Genomic DNA, 12,165 nt, shown 5'->3' on the forward strand with positions numbered 1-12,165 from the left:
CCTCAGCCACAGCAGAAGCTGGAATTTCCAGAACTGCCCTCCAACGGTAGCATTTCCATGCAACGTTCAACCTTAATCCTTGGAGTATAAATAGAGGCTGAAGATTGAAAGAAGCGGCTAGAAGCATTCACACACGCGCAAGAAATATTCAAATCCTTCTAAGCTTTCTTTCATCTTGAATTTCATTGTGTTTACTATAAGCTTTTTAGAAGCACTTTCTTTGTAAACAATAACTTCATATACAGTTGTATAGTTTGCCTTTAGGAGATCAAGGTTGATCGGATCCTAGAGAAGACTAAGAGAGTGAATCTTAGTGTGAGCTAAGTCAGTGTATTGTTAGTCACTTGTAGGTTTCAAGTGCAGTTGTAACACATACCTGATTAGTGGATTGCCTTCATTCTAAGAAGGAAGAAATCACCTTAACGGGTGGACTGGATTAGCTTGAGTGGTTTATCAAGTGAACCAGGATAAAATCCTTGTGTGCTTTTCTATCTTTTATCTTTAGCACATAGTTTGTTTCGAAAGATTTGCCAAAATCTTTAAGGTGGAAGTTTTATCTTGAAAACGTTATTCAAACTCCCCCTTTCTACCATTTTTCATACCTTCAATTGCTAATTGCTATGCTCTGCCTCTACTGTTATTGCCTCTGAATGATGTTATTAATTGATCAACATGTTATTAATTGTCTCTTAATTTTTTTTTTACCAGTTCAACTTCAACGGTGCATAATTGATCAAGAACGGTGAGAAAGTGAGAAATTTCACTATTTCAGGTTCTAAATTTGTTTTCATTATTCCTCTATGCCTCCTAAATTGCCTCATAAGATTAGAAAGTTTGATTCTGGATGTGAGAAACGTAAGAAAAAGAAAAGACTTGATGAGTTAACTTGATCTCAATCAAGAGCTCTTAAAAAATTTATTATAAGAGAACCACAAATTCCCATTGAAAATCAAAATGTTGATGTTGGAATTATTGAAAATATGATTTCTATTGAAAATATGGAGGAAAATGCTACTGAAAATGTTAATTTAGATGCTGAAAATATGGAGGAAAATGCTAATGTTAATGCTACTGAAAATGTAAATTTAGATGTTGATAATGCTAATGACAATGGTGATGACATAGACATATTTGATCCAACAATATGGGATACTCTTGAGTCTAGAATGATTGATTTATTAGCAACAAAAGGTCCTAAAAGAGATTTGTCTATTCTAAAGGGTCCTAAAGATAAATCATCTAGACGTTTTACGGCTAATTTGTATACTAGAGTTTTAACAAATGGAGAGAAATGTGATAGAGATTGGCTTGTTTATTCTAAAAAGTTGATAAAGTATTTTGTTTTTGTTGTAAAATTTTTAAAAGAGGGATTGGTAAAGGTCAATTAGCAAATGAGGGTTTTTGTACTTGGTCACATGTTGGTGGAAGACTTAGAGAACATGAGACAGGCATGGAACATGTTCAAAATATGACTACTTGGTATGAGTTGCGTAAAAGAATGCAAAATTTTCAAAATATTGATAAGACAACTCAAAGGTTGATTGAGAAAGAAAAGGAACACTGGAAAAATGTTTTAAAAAGAATTATTTCAATAGTGAAATTTCTTGCTAAATATAATTTGGCCTTTCGTGGTTCTAATGAGAGATTGTACCAAAATAGCAATGGGAATTTTTTAGGCTTAATTGAAATGTTAGCTAATTTGACCCAATTGTCCAAGAACATGTTAGGCGTATTACAGATGATAATATTCATGTTCACTTTCTTGGGCATAAAATTCAAAATGAGTTAATACTTTTGCTTGCTTCTGCAATTAAAAATGAAATCATTAGAAAAATCAAACAAGCAAAATATTTCTCAGTGATACTTGATTGTACACCTGATGTTAGTCACCAAGAGGAGATGTCTTTGATAATACGATATGTGGATATTTCGTCAAATTCTGTTAGTGTTGAAGAATCTTTTTTAGGATTTTTGAATGTCAATGATACAACAGGTCAAGGGCTATTTGATGTTTTACAAGATGAATTGAAAAATCTTGATCTTGACATATTTGATGTGTGGGGACAAGGTTATGATAATGGGTCTAATATGAAAGGCAAACATCAAGGTGTACAAAAGAATTTTTTAGACATAAATCAAAGAGCCTTTTATACTCTGTGTGCTTGTCATAGTCTTAATTTGACATTGTGTGATATGGCTAACTCTTGTGCTAAAGCTAAAGTGCTTTTTTGGCGTTGTTCAACGCATTTATACTATTTTTGCTAATTCTACTAAGAGATGACAAATTTTGAAAGATAATGTAAAATGTTTGACTCCAAAATCATTGTCATCCACTCGTTGGGAGAGTCATGTAGATAGTGTTCCAGCTATTTAAACTCAAATGTCAGATTTTAGAGAAGCTTTACTTGAAGCAACAGATAAGGATCTTGATTCTAAAATAAGAAGTGAAGCTAAATCCTTAGCAACAAATGAGCTTGGTGATTTTGAGTTTTTAATCGCGATAATTATTTGGTTTGAAATATTATCTGCAATTAATGTGGTTAGCAAGCTTTTACAATCAAGAGATATGGTTATTGATGTTGCTATGAAAAAAATTACGGGATTGATTTCATTTTTTAAGGAATATAGGAAAACCGGTTTTAAAAATGCCTTGAGTTATGCTATGGAAATTACCATTGAATTGAATATTGATCCAATATTTCCTCAAAGGCGTATAATCAAAAGAAAAAGACAGTTTGATGAGAATTTGAATACCCCATCAGTTGAGCTATCTGAAGAGGAATCATTTAGAGTTAATTTTTTTCTTTACCTTGTTGATCAAGCTATTGTATCTCTTAATAAGAGATTTGAGCAATACCAACAATATGAAAGTGTTTTTGGTTTCTTATATACTTCTTAAAATTTACAATCATTGAACAATGCAACTTTAGAGTCTTGTTGTATTCATATTGAAGAGACATTGAAACATAATGAGCAATGTGATATTGATGGGAAACAATTATGTATGGAGTTAAGGTTACTAAGAGATATGCTGCCTGCAAGTAATATTGGACCTATTGATATATTGAGATTTTTGAAAGGCATGGATTTTTTCCCTAATACAATTATTGCATATAGAATTTTATTGACTATTCTTGTGACAGTTGCCTCTGCAGAAAGAAGTTTTTTAAAATTGAAGCTGTTGAAGTCTTACTTGCGGTCTACCATGTTACAAAAAAGGCTTAATGGGTTAGCATTGATAGCAATTGAGAATAATTTATTGGAGAATATACAATATGAAGACTTGATTGAAAATTTTGCTTCAAAAAATGCTAGGAGAGAGGCTTTTTTTAAGTAGTTAATTTTTTTTTTGGATAATATTGACTAGAATATGACGTTTGTTTATGTTAGTCACATATTTTTTAAGTTGTTGATGTTATTTACAATTTAAATAGATAATGTTCTTTAAAAAAATAATTATTAGGGGTCCATTTTTATTATTTGCCTAGGGCCTCCAAAATGTCGGGACCGTACCTGACAATGGTTTCCTAAAAGCATGAACAAACAAATATCACAATTCCTTGAACCTTCACTTTGTATGATCTCAAACTTTCATTTTTTCCACAAATTACAATAATTCATCATGAATTCAATGGGAAAATCACACTATCTATAGCTTTTTAAATCAAGGGAATTTCCACTTTATTTGGTAATTAAATTTGTACAACCAACATAGGGTCAATGTAACACAAAATACTCATTGGCCAACAATAATTTAAATTTGTTACATGTCTCACAATCATCACACTTGTGTGGTCAATCAAGGATCACTAAGGACTTCAAGGGTTGTAATGAAGACTGATTTTGAAAGAAACATTGGTTTTTCTGGATATTCAAACACTTCAAACCAAGAAAGCAATTATGATGTAACTTACACAACTTATGAACAAAGAACTCTCCTCTATACCAATTTACTTTCTGTCCTATTTTGTCACATGTTGAACCACAATTCTTTTTCTTTTCACTAAATTCCTCAATCATTCACTTTCTTTTCTTTTCTTTTCTTTTTGTATTTTCTTTTTTATATACACCTTTTTTTTCTTTTCAAACACACAAAATTGAGAAATTGATAATTCTAAAACAAAATGCTACTAGCCTCCACTCCCCCCAACTTTCACACTTGTATAAAATCCAATCATGCATGCTCTCTTAACTTAAAAAGTAAAGAAGAGACATTCTTTTTCTTTTGAGCTTGGGATTATATACAAGAAGTTTTTCAATTTTTTGGCTCTAATGGGCTAAAAAAAGAGATCTTGTACAAGGGTATACTATATGGCCAACTGACTATATACACTAAGAAAACTGCCTTGACCTTTTCCCATTAATTACACATAAGGAGACTCAAATTAAATTGTGCAACAGAATGACGATTCTCTCATGCTTTCATCTATTTCAGAACACTCCCTCACACTACATTAAAAACGCGATTTAGCGAGGGAAACAAATCCCTCGCTGTTAGCGAAGGAATTAAAATTTTGTAAGATGTTAGCGACGGAAGCTAACATCAATTATGTCGCTAAATCTTTTGTTTTTAAAAATGGACAATTGTTCTCCCATAGATTCGAACCTGAGACTTTTCTCCAAAAGAGAAGGTTTTAGACATTTGAACTAGATTACATTTTTTGTAATTTGTGTTGAGACATATATTTTCAACTATAGACACTAGTAGGTTAAAAGTTTCCAAGTCCAAACACTAAAACAATTGATTCACTCATACTCTCTCAGAAAAAAAACACTCAGAAATTTTCTCACGGTTCTCACACTCTCATGGCCTCCACCGTCTCCTACTCTAGTGTGGCCATCGTTGTCCTTGTCGGCACTCCTGCTCCACCGTTTGCGTGAATTTTTTTGTGTGGCTGCGCCTTCCCTCCTCCCATCTCGATCTCCACCTCATTGAGCAGAACCTTAACAACAACCTCCTTAAAGGTCCATGGAGTGCCACCGCACCCGCTGCAGACTCCTCCCATCTACCTAGAGGCCACCATCTCTTCTTCTACATTTCCAATTTCCAATCCTTACTTCAAAGTCTCAAGGCACTTACAACTCAATTCATAACATTCTTTTATCAATAAATATTTTATCATGTGTTGTTGTTTGGGTCCCTTAGTTTGTGCATTCTTGTTTATGTCAAGAAACCTGGTCCATATATCAAGTGTTTTTATTTGGAAATGAAACTCAAGGAACACTTCATACTCAAGTAGAAACCAATATTCATATATCAAGAACCTTGCATAAACTTCTACTAAGCATTTAAATTCAACCTTGGAATAGGAAATATGAACACAATGATAATTCCTACAAGCAAATGCCTTCTTTTGCTGCATAAATTCTGCTTAGAAACATGCAATTTTGACTAGTGCTATAACCTTACTACCAAAATTAATTGAAAACAAAAAACCGTCAATGATGTGTTTTTCACAAAATGAAAACTATCATCTTTAAGAAAAGTTTGTTTAATAGGTGGTCGTGGTTTTATGCATGTTGTTTCAGATAAGACACTAGTTAAACAATTGTAAAAGGAAGTTGCCGACTTGAAGATGAGTTGAACATTCATCACAGTCATTTTAAGGTCATTGCAAGCTAAAAACGAGTTAAAAATTCAGCAGATACAAAGTTCTTTCTTGGCCTTAACTTCCATGTAAAAGCTTACTGGATTGAAAATTTAATGGTATTGATTATATAGTTCTTACATTATCTCTTGCATCAGGATTATGGTCAATGATTTCTATATTTCCATATATTTTTTATTTTCATTAAACTTGGTATTCTTAACTGGAACAATGCATCTCATTTTCCCTTTATGTAATAGATCAAATTCTGAGTTTTGCGAGCGTGAACTATGAAAGGCTAACTATTCATTTACTACTTTTGAAGCTGATTTTTTTTATTTGAACACTTCTGATTTTAGCCTCATTACTTAAATATCATAGATATTTTTCTTGATAGATGTTATTGCTTGCACTTTTAAGTTGTTATTATGCTTAATCCTCAAATTAGTCCCTGTCTGTGTCGTCGTCTGAGGTAGGTCCCTGACCGGAAAAATTTGTGGAAAAGATCATCATGAATGGAAAACGTGTGGAGCAAGTCCTCGCCGGAGCCTGGAGCTCCGGCGAGTGATGAAATAGCATGATGACGGGACAAATGATGATGACGTGGCTCTAACCTTAACTTAATTCACTTAAACATATTTCCCCCAATCTTTTCCTAATTCCCCACAAATTACCCCAAGTCCCAATCCTAATTCGTTCCTCTTTTCCTAATTCACTTAAACACTTAAATTTATTCCTTAATCATCAACATCTTCATCTGCTTATAAAAAAAATCAACATCTTCATCTTCCACTGTTATTATCTTCATCATCATCATCCACCATCAAAACAACCGAACCCAGACACATACAAATGAGAATATCAACAGATGCTCCACGACCTTCAAGAGACCCACTTTTCTATTGAATGGTGCCAAATAGCCCACAATCAACATGATATAGCATCATTAGACACACACAAATGAGAAACCCAATTTCTCAATACCCAAATAAACCCCTTCTCATCTATTTTGAATCAAGCAAACATAAAGCAACCAAAAAAACACTGTCAAGAACGCTCATCAACATCGAATAGCTTGATCGAGCCCTCCCCACCACTACTGACAAACCAAGACGAGCCAGATCGAGATCAGATCAAGTCAGACCGAGACCAAACAAACCTAGATCAAGCCATCCCCACCACTGACGAACCCAGATTGACCCAGATCGAGACCAAATGATTAACCATCGCTGCTTCGAGTTTGGGTGGTTCGAGGACATGGCCTCCACGACGATCTACAAGGAAGTGAAGGAGTGGGCGGGGAAGGACTTGGAAGGTTTAAGCTTGATGAGGGTTTTGAAAGTCTAGTAATAGCTTCATGTTTTTCTCCCCTCCACTGTGTGGTTTCAGGTTTTGGAGCTTGAGGGTGTTTTAGGGAACCGGGACTGGATTTAAGGGAGTGAGAGAAGGGGGAATTGCACGTGAGGAAGGGAATTAAACAGAGATGGAGATGATTTGATTGTAAAGAGCTGGTGGAACGGAATTTTGATGAAGATAGAGATACAGATCAAGTTAAAAGATTAGGGTTAAAAAATAGGATTAAGGTTTTTTTTTTTTTGTTGATATTTTAGCAGAGAAGAGGAACGAATTGGGATTGCGAATTGGGGTAATTTGTGGGAAATTAGGAAAAGATTGGGGGGAAATATGTTTAAGTGAATTAAGTTAGGGTTAGGATTATAACAATTAACAACTTAATTTATATTAATTAAATGTTAAAAAAATTAATTTTTTTAATTTTTTAAAGCCACGTCATCATCATTTGTCTAGTCATCATGTCATTTCATCACTCGCCGGAGCTCCGGGCTCCGGCGAGGACTTGCTCCATACGTTTTCCATTCATATTGGTTGATTGTTGTGTTCGTGTGTTAGAAACATGAATGTGTTTGAAAATAGGAAATTTATGGATAATAGATTGGATCGTGATAAGCATGTGACTGAAGAATTCCTTATAGGAATTCATGAATTTATTAAGCATGCTTGTGAACAAGATCAATTTGTTGTCGGAGTTGGGAAAATAAGGGGCCCTTGTAAGAAATGCAAGTGCATGAGATTTGAAGAAATATACGTGGTGAAAGTGCATCTGTGTATGAAAGGTTTCATGATTAATTATTATCATGGACAAATCATGGAGAACCGATTCCTCAAATTCTCTCAATGGTGGATGATCACTCTTACTACGGTAATAGTGGGTAAATGGAAATGTTTAATACTTATGAGAAGTTGTTGATGGATGTTGCTGGACCAGTAGTTGGTAACTATCTTGAGCAAGAAGACATGATGACCGAAGATCCTAACCCTGAAGTATTTCAATTCTTTAATTTGTTGAACGCCACAAATTCTTCTCTATGGGATGGTTGTGATAAATATTCTATGTTGTCAGCTTCTCTAAAAGCCCTAAGTTTGAAAGCTCTATGTATATTTAATGTGTATGTATTTATTTTCTTATGCACTTATTTTCAAATCAACAAAGCTTAAATTTAAAGGACTCTATCTTGATAATGTAATTTTCATTCAATTATGTAAGCTTTAAGTTCGCATTAGTTTACTTACTTGGTTTAATGCTCATTAGCAGTGTTTTAGAAGTGATACCAATTTTATATTATATTTTGTTGTATACATAAAACTAAAGTTTCAAGATAATTGTTGAACCATTAGACCATTCATAAGTTCTACAACCTTGAGTTACATGCACATCTCCTTGTGTATCTCGAGAATTTCTTGTACAATTGAACTTGAACGTTGCTATGTTGATGTGTATGCTAGAAAATATATCAAGGTACTGATTTCTTACACTATTTTGTTTTGCAGTCATAAGAATGAGTGAACCCGTGAAAAGGTCTGATTCACACATGAATAATATAAAGAATTGGAGAGAGCGTGAAGGAGATAGTTGAACGTACATGTTTTTCACCATTCCTAGATTAAGAGAGCTTCTGGATAAGCTTGGGGATGACTTCCACATACCATTGAGTCTTTTGGAAGCTCTCTGGAACGTATATGATGATGGTAATCAATGTTTCTGACTCATAAGTGTTGAACATCCAACTCATTTGGATTTTGGATTAGAAGATATCTTGCACATCATATGACCAATTGATGGAATTCAGGTAACTATCTAATATTTTACTTGAATGTTTGTTTTATTTTTTTGCATTTTCCAATTTTTTGTTGATATGAATATGCAATATGCCAACGCAAATGAGCCTGAAGCAGAACTTGCTATTATTATGGCAGGTGTCAGGATACATAAGTGGGAACCCTATCAACTTAGTGATGGAACATCTTGCTTTGGATTCAGATAAGGCATCAAAGTTGTTCTCAAGCAATAGTGGTGACAAAAAGGGTGGTATGATCAAATTAAAAAAGTTATGTGAGTTCTTTGAAGGTGCACTGGGAATGATTCGAGTCCTGAGGTGAAGGCAAAATCCTTCATTCTCTACATGCTAGGAACTACCATTATTTCTCGTCGGGCAATGACGGTCATGCCAGATTTATTGCCCTTGTTGGATTTAAGTAACATCGATAGTTATGCTTGGGGAGCAACTGCTTTGTCACGCATGAACGAATCTTTGAGGGAGAAAGACTCAGAAGCAAAGAAAAGTATTTGTTGTTTTTCGTAGGATTTAGTTGTAAGTTTTTAGATCTTTAGATTGTCAACTCTGTCATTTTAACTTCTTAGATTTCAAGTTTTTCATGACTTCATCTCTCTTATAGGTATTTGCATTGGAGAGATTCCCTAACATATGGGGGGAGCTTATTCCACCATCTGAATAACTCTTGTGTTTGGGGTGGATAAATGTTGTTCACAAGGAATTCACGCAAACAAGAAATCAAAAATATGTCTCAGACTACCAAAAGATATTTCTAGAGATGATTGAGGATGCTGTAAGTTTTATAGTTACATATGCAGTGGTAGGATGCCCCCATCTCTAGCTCTAGCTCTATAGTTACCTTCTATCTCCATCATCACCTTCACCCTCTATGTCCTCAGGCCACTAAGTATAATCAAGAAACCGTAGATACTCATACCCTTGAAACTCTCGGCATACTCCAGTGATGTCTATAGCAAGCTATTTGTTACCTTGTTATTTATGACCAATGCCATAAGATTGTTATTCACTTTTCAGCCACAAAAATCTAAATTCATGGCAAGAAAGCATTGGAGTTTGAGTTTCAACGAGATTCAAATGATTTGTATACTTTTAATCACTCAAACATTTCATGAAACCATTGACCTCTAGACCTTCAAACATGCTTAATATGGTAATCAAAACCTGTGAAGCATATAAAAGCATAACTTGAATTAAAACCTCACAAAATTACCATGCTACTGACTAAAACTAGTTAAAAACTGTAAAATGACGCTAACACAATCAAAGTGGCCATGAACAAGGGTTATAATATGACACCTCTTCCTCTTCTTAGGTCTTTTAACTTGGATTTCATTTAATTGTCTATCAAAATACTTCAAAGCAATCCAAAACTCATTCTTTTTCTTTTTTCTTACAATCCATCCCAATTACATTCATTTATCTTAGAAAATAAATTCGATTCACATGTTAATCTATATACATACATATGAATGAATGCATACTGACATTTCTTTGAAGAATTTGACAGATCATGTTGATCAAACCTATCACCAAATACAAAATCATACCCGAAGTAGATTGTGATTCCACCCAAAACGTGGCAAATGTGTTACTTGTGAGACCCAAAATTTCAGTTATAGAATTAATTAATTAAATTCCTATCCACGATTAATTAAATTTCTTCGATGTATCATGAGGGAAACCTGAACAAGTGTTTACTGAATGGAATACATTTATGAAGGAGAAAGTTCAGGAAAAGACTAAGAATAGTATTAGTCGATATAAGTTATAGCGCGGGTCTTATTCGCTTACGCCTAGGGCAAGAGCGTTAGTAAACGACTAATTTACTCTTAAAGCACTATAGGAACTAATTCCAAAAATCTTCAGAGAGATATAAGAATTTCTCTTATTCATTTCCATGACAAGTCTTTCGACACGAAACCCTGGCATGTACAAACGTCCGATTCCAATTCTCGGAAGTTTGCCGAAACTGAATCCCTAATAGCTCAAGAACCTTAAAATAAACTGTTGATGAAGACTTTTTCTATTCGGAGCCTCAAACGAAGATTCCACACGTGAGTACCGATTTCTTTCGATGTTTCTAATCTTTCTTCAGAATGAAGTTTTCTCATCCGACATCAACTGCAAAAAGTAGTTTTTCGGGTAAAATAGATTTACGCCGACTTTGGATCGTTTGCCTTAATTCTGAGAAACCTGTTTCGAGTTCTGGAATTCTGTCGCCAGAACCTATCTTATAATTCACAGAGGAACGCGCCGGAAAAATCGGAATCGCGAAATTTTCATTTTCCCGTGTTTTCCATCTTCTATAAATAGGAGAAAAAAATCAAATTTTCCTCACCATTGGAGCACCAAACCCGCGAGCTTGAAGGAGGAGAGGGAGAAGGAGATTTTCTCCGTTTCTTGCCCGATCGTCGCTCTGTTGGTTGCTACGCGTAGGCCTCGAGGTATAGATGTTATTCCTTACCTCTGATCGTAAATTCTATCGCTTTTCTCTATGTCTTTCTGTGCTCAAAGTTTTGAGCTTTTTGTAAAATTGTCCAAATAACTTGATTTCAGTGTCTAAACTTATTGCCTACATGCCCAAGAGCATGAATATCCGGTTGTTTTCTGCTGAATCTCGTCGAATCGTCGCAGAGATCCAATTTTCTGGGAAAAACCCATTTTTGGGTAAAAGCTTCGCTTTTTGAATCAAAAACTTCTGACTGAGCTTAGCGTCAGTAGGATTAGTTGTTATAAATGTCATTAGGAACACGCTCATCAAATTTATTTTTCAAAATTCCGACTTTGAGTTTTCAGGCTAAAAACACTGACCAAAATACCCCTGTGTTAGTTTTCGACCCGATAATTTTTCTGAGAGTTTCCCTGGCCTAGATATCGCCTAAGAATACCTAGGAATTAAATTAGATCGAAGAAAAAGTTCGGGAAACCCTATTTCGATAGTGGCCAAAACTTATTTGGTATGGTACCGTGTCCAAAAATAATTTTTGGGTTTGTATGACCTGAGTTATAGCGCAGCTCTCTCCGTTGTCGAAATTTTGGCTTTAGTTTCGTGTCATTCCGAGTTCTGTAGCTTGAGTTATGCACGTTTTAGCGAATAAAGTGTTTTTGTACAAAACTTGAATCGAGTCAAAACTCATCCATTCGGGGAAATCCCTTCCATTCATGCCTAAATGTTGTACTCTGAAGCTTCTTGAGCTTTGTCTAACGTTAGTTAGTATTGTTTCGATTATACCGACTTATTTTGATTGATTTTTGCTTTGTTTGCTCTAAGGTTCATTTGTGGAAACCTTGGACTTGACTGAGCAAGCTTGTGAGTGTGACTTACACTGTGATTCTGGAGGAACTAGAGGTGAGGGAAACTTACCTTGCTAGCTAATGTATTAGGCGTCGACCAATTCGACTTGATTTATTGTTTATGCACTTGA

At 34.7% G+C, this 12,165-nt stretch overlaps 1 pseudogene; it reads left to right on the top strand.

Moving 5' to 3' along the window:
- The first annotated feature begins 998 nt into the window (after positions 1–998).
- LOC130732175 (uncharacterized) lies at positions 999–3,337 on the top strand (annotated as a pseudogene).
- The last annotated feature ends 8,828 nt before the right edge of the window (positions 3,338–12,165 follow it).

Source organism: Lotus japonicus, chromosome 1, assembly GCF_012489685.1.
Source record: "Lotus japonicus ecotype B-129 chromosome 1, LjGifu_v1.2".
Lineage (NCBI taxonomy): Eukaryota > Viridiplantae > Streptophyta > Magnoliopsida > Fabales > Fabaceae > Lotus > Lotus japonicus.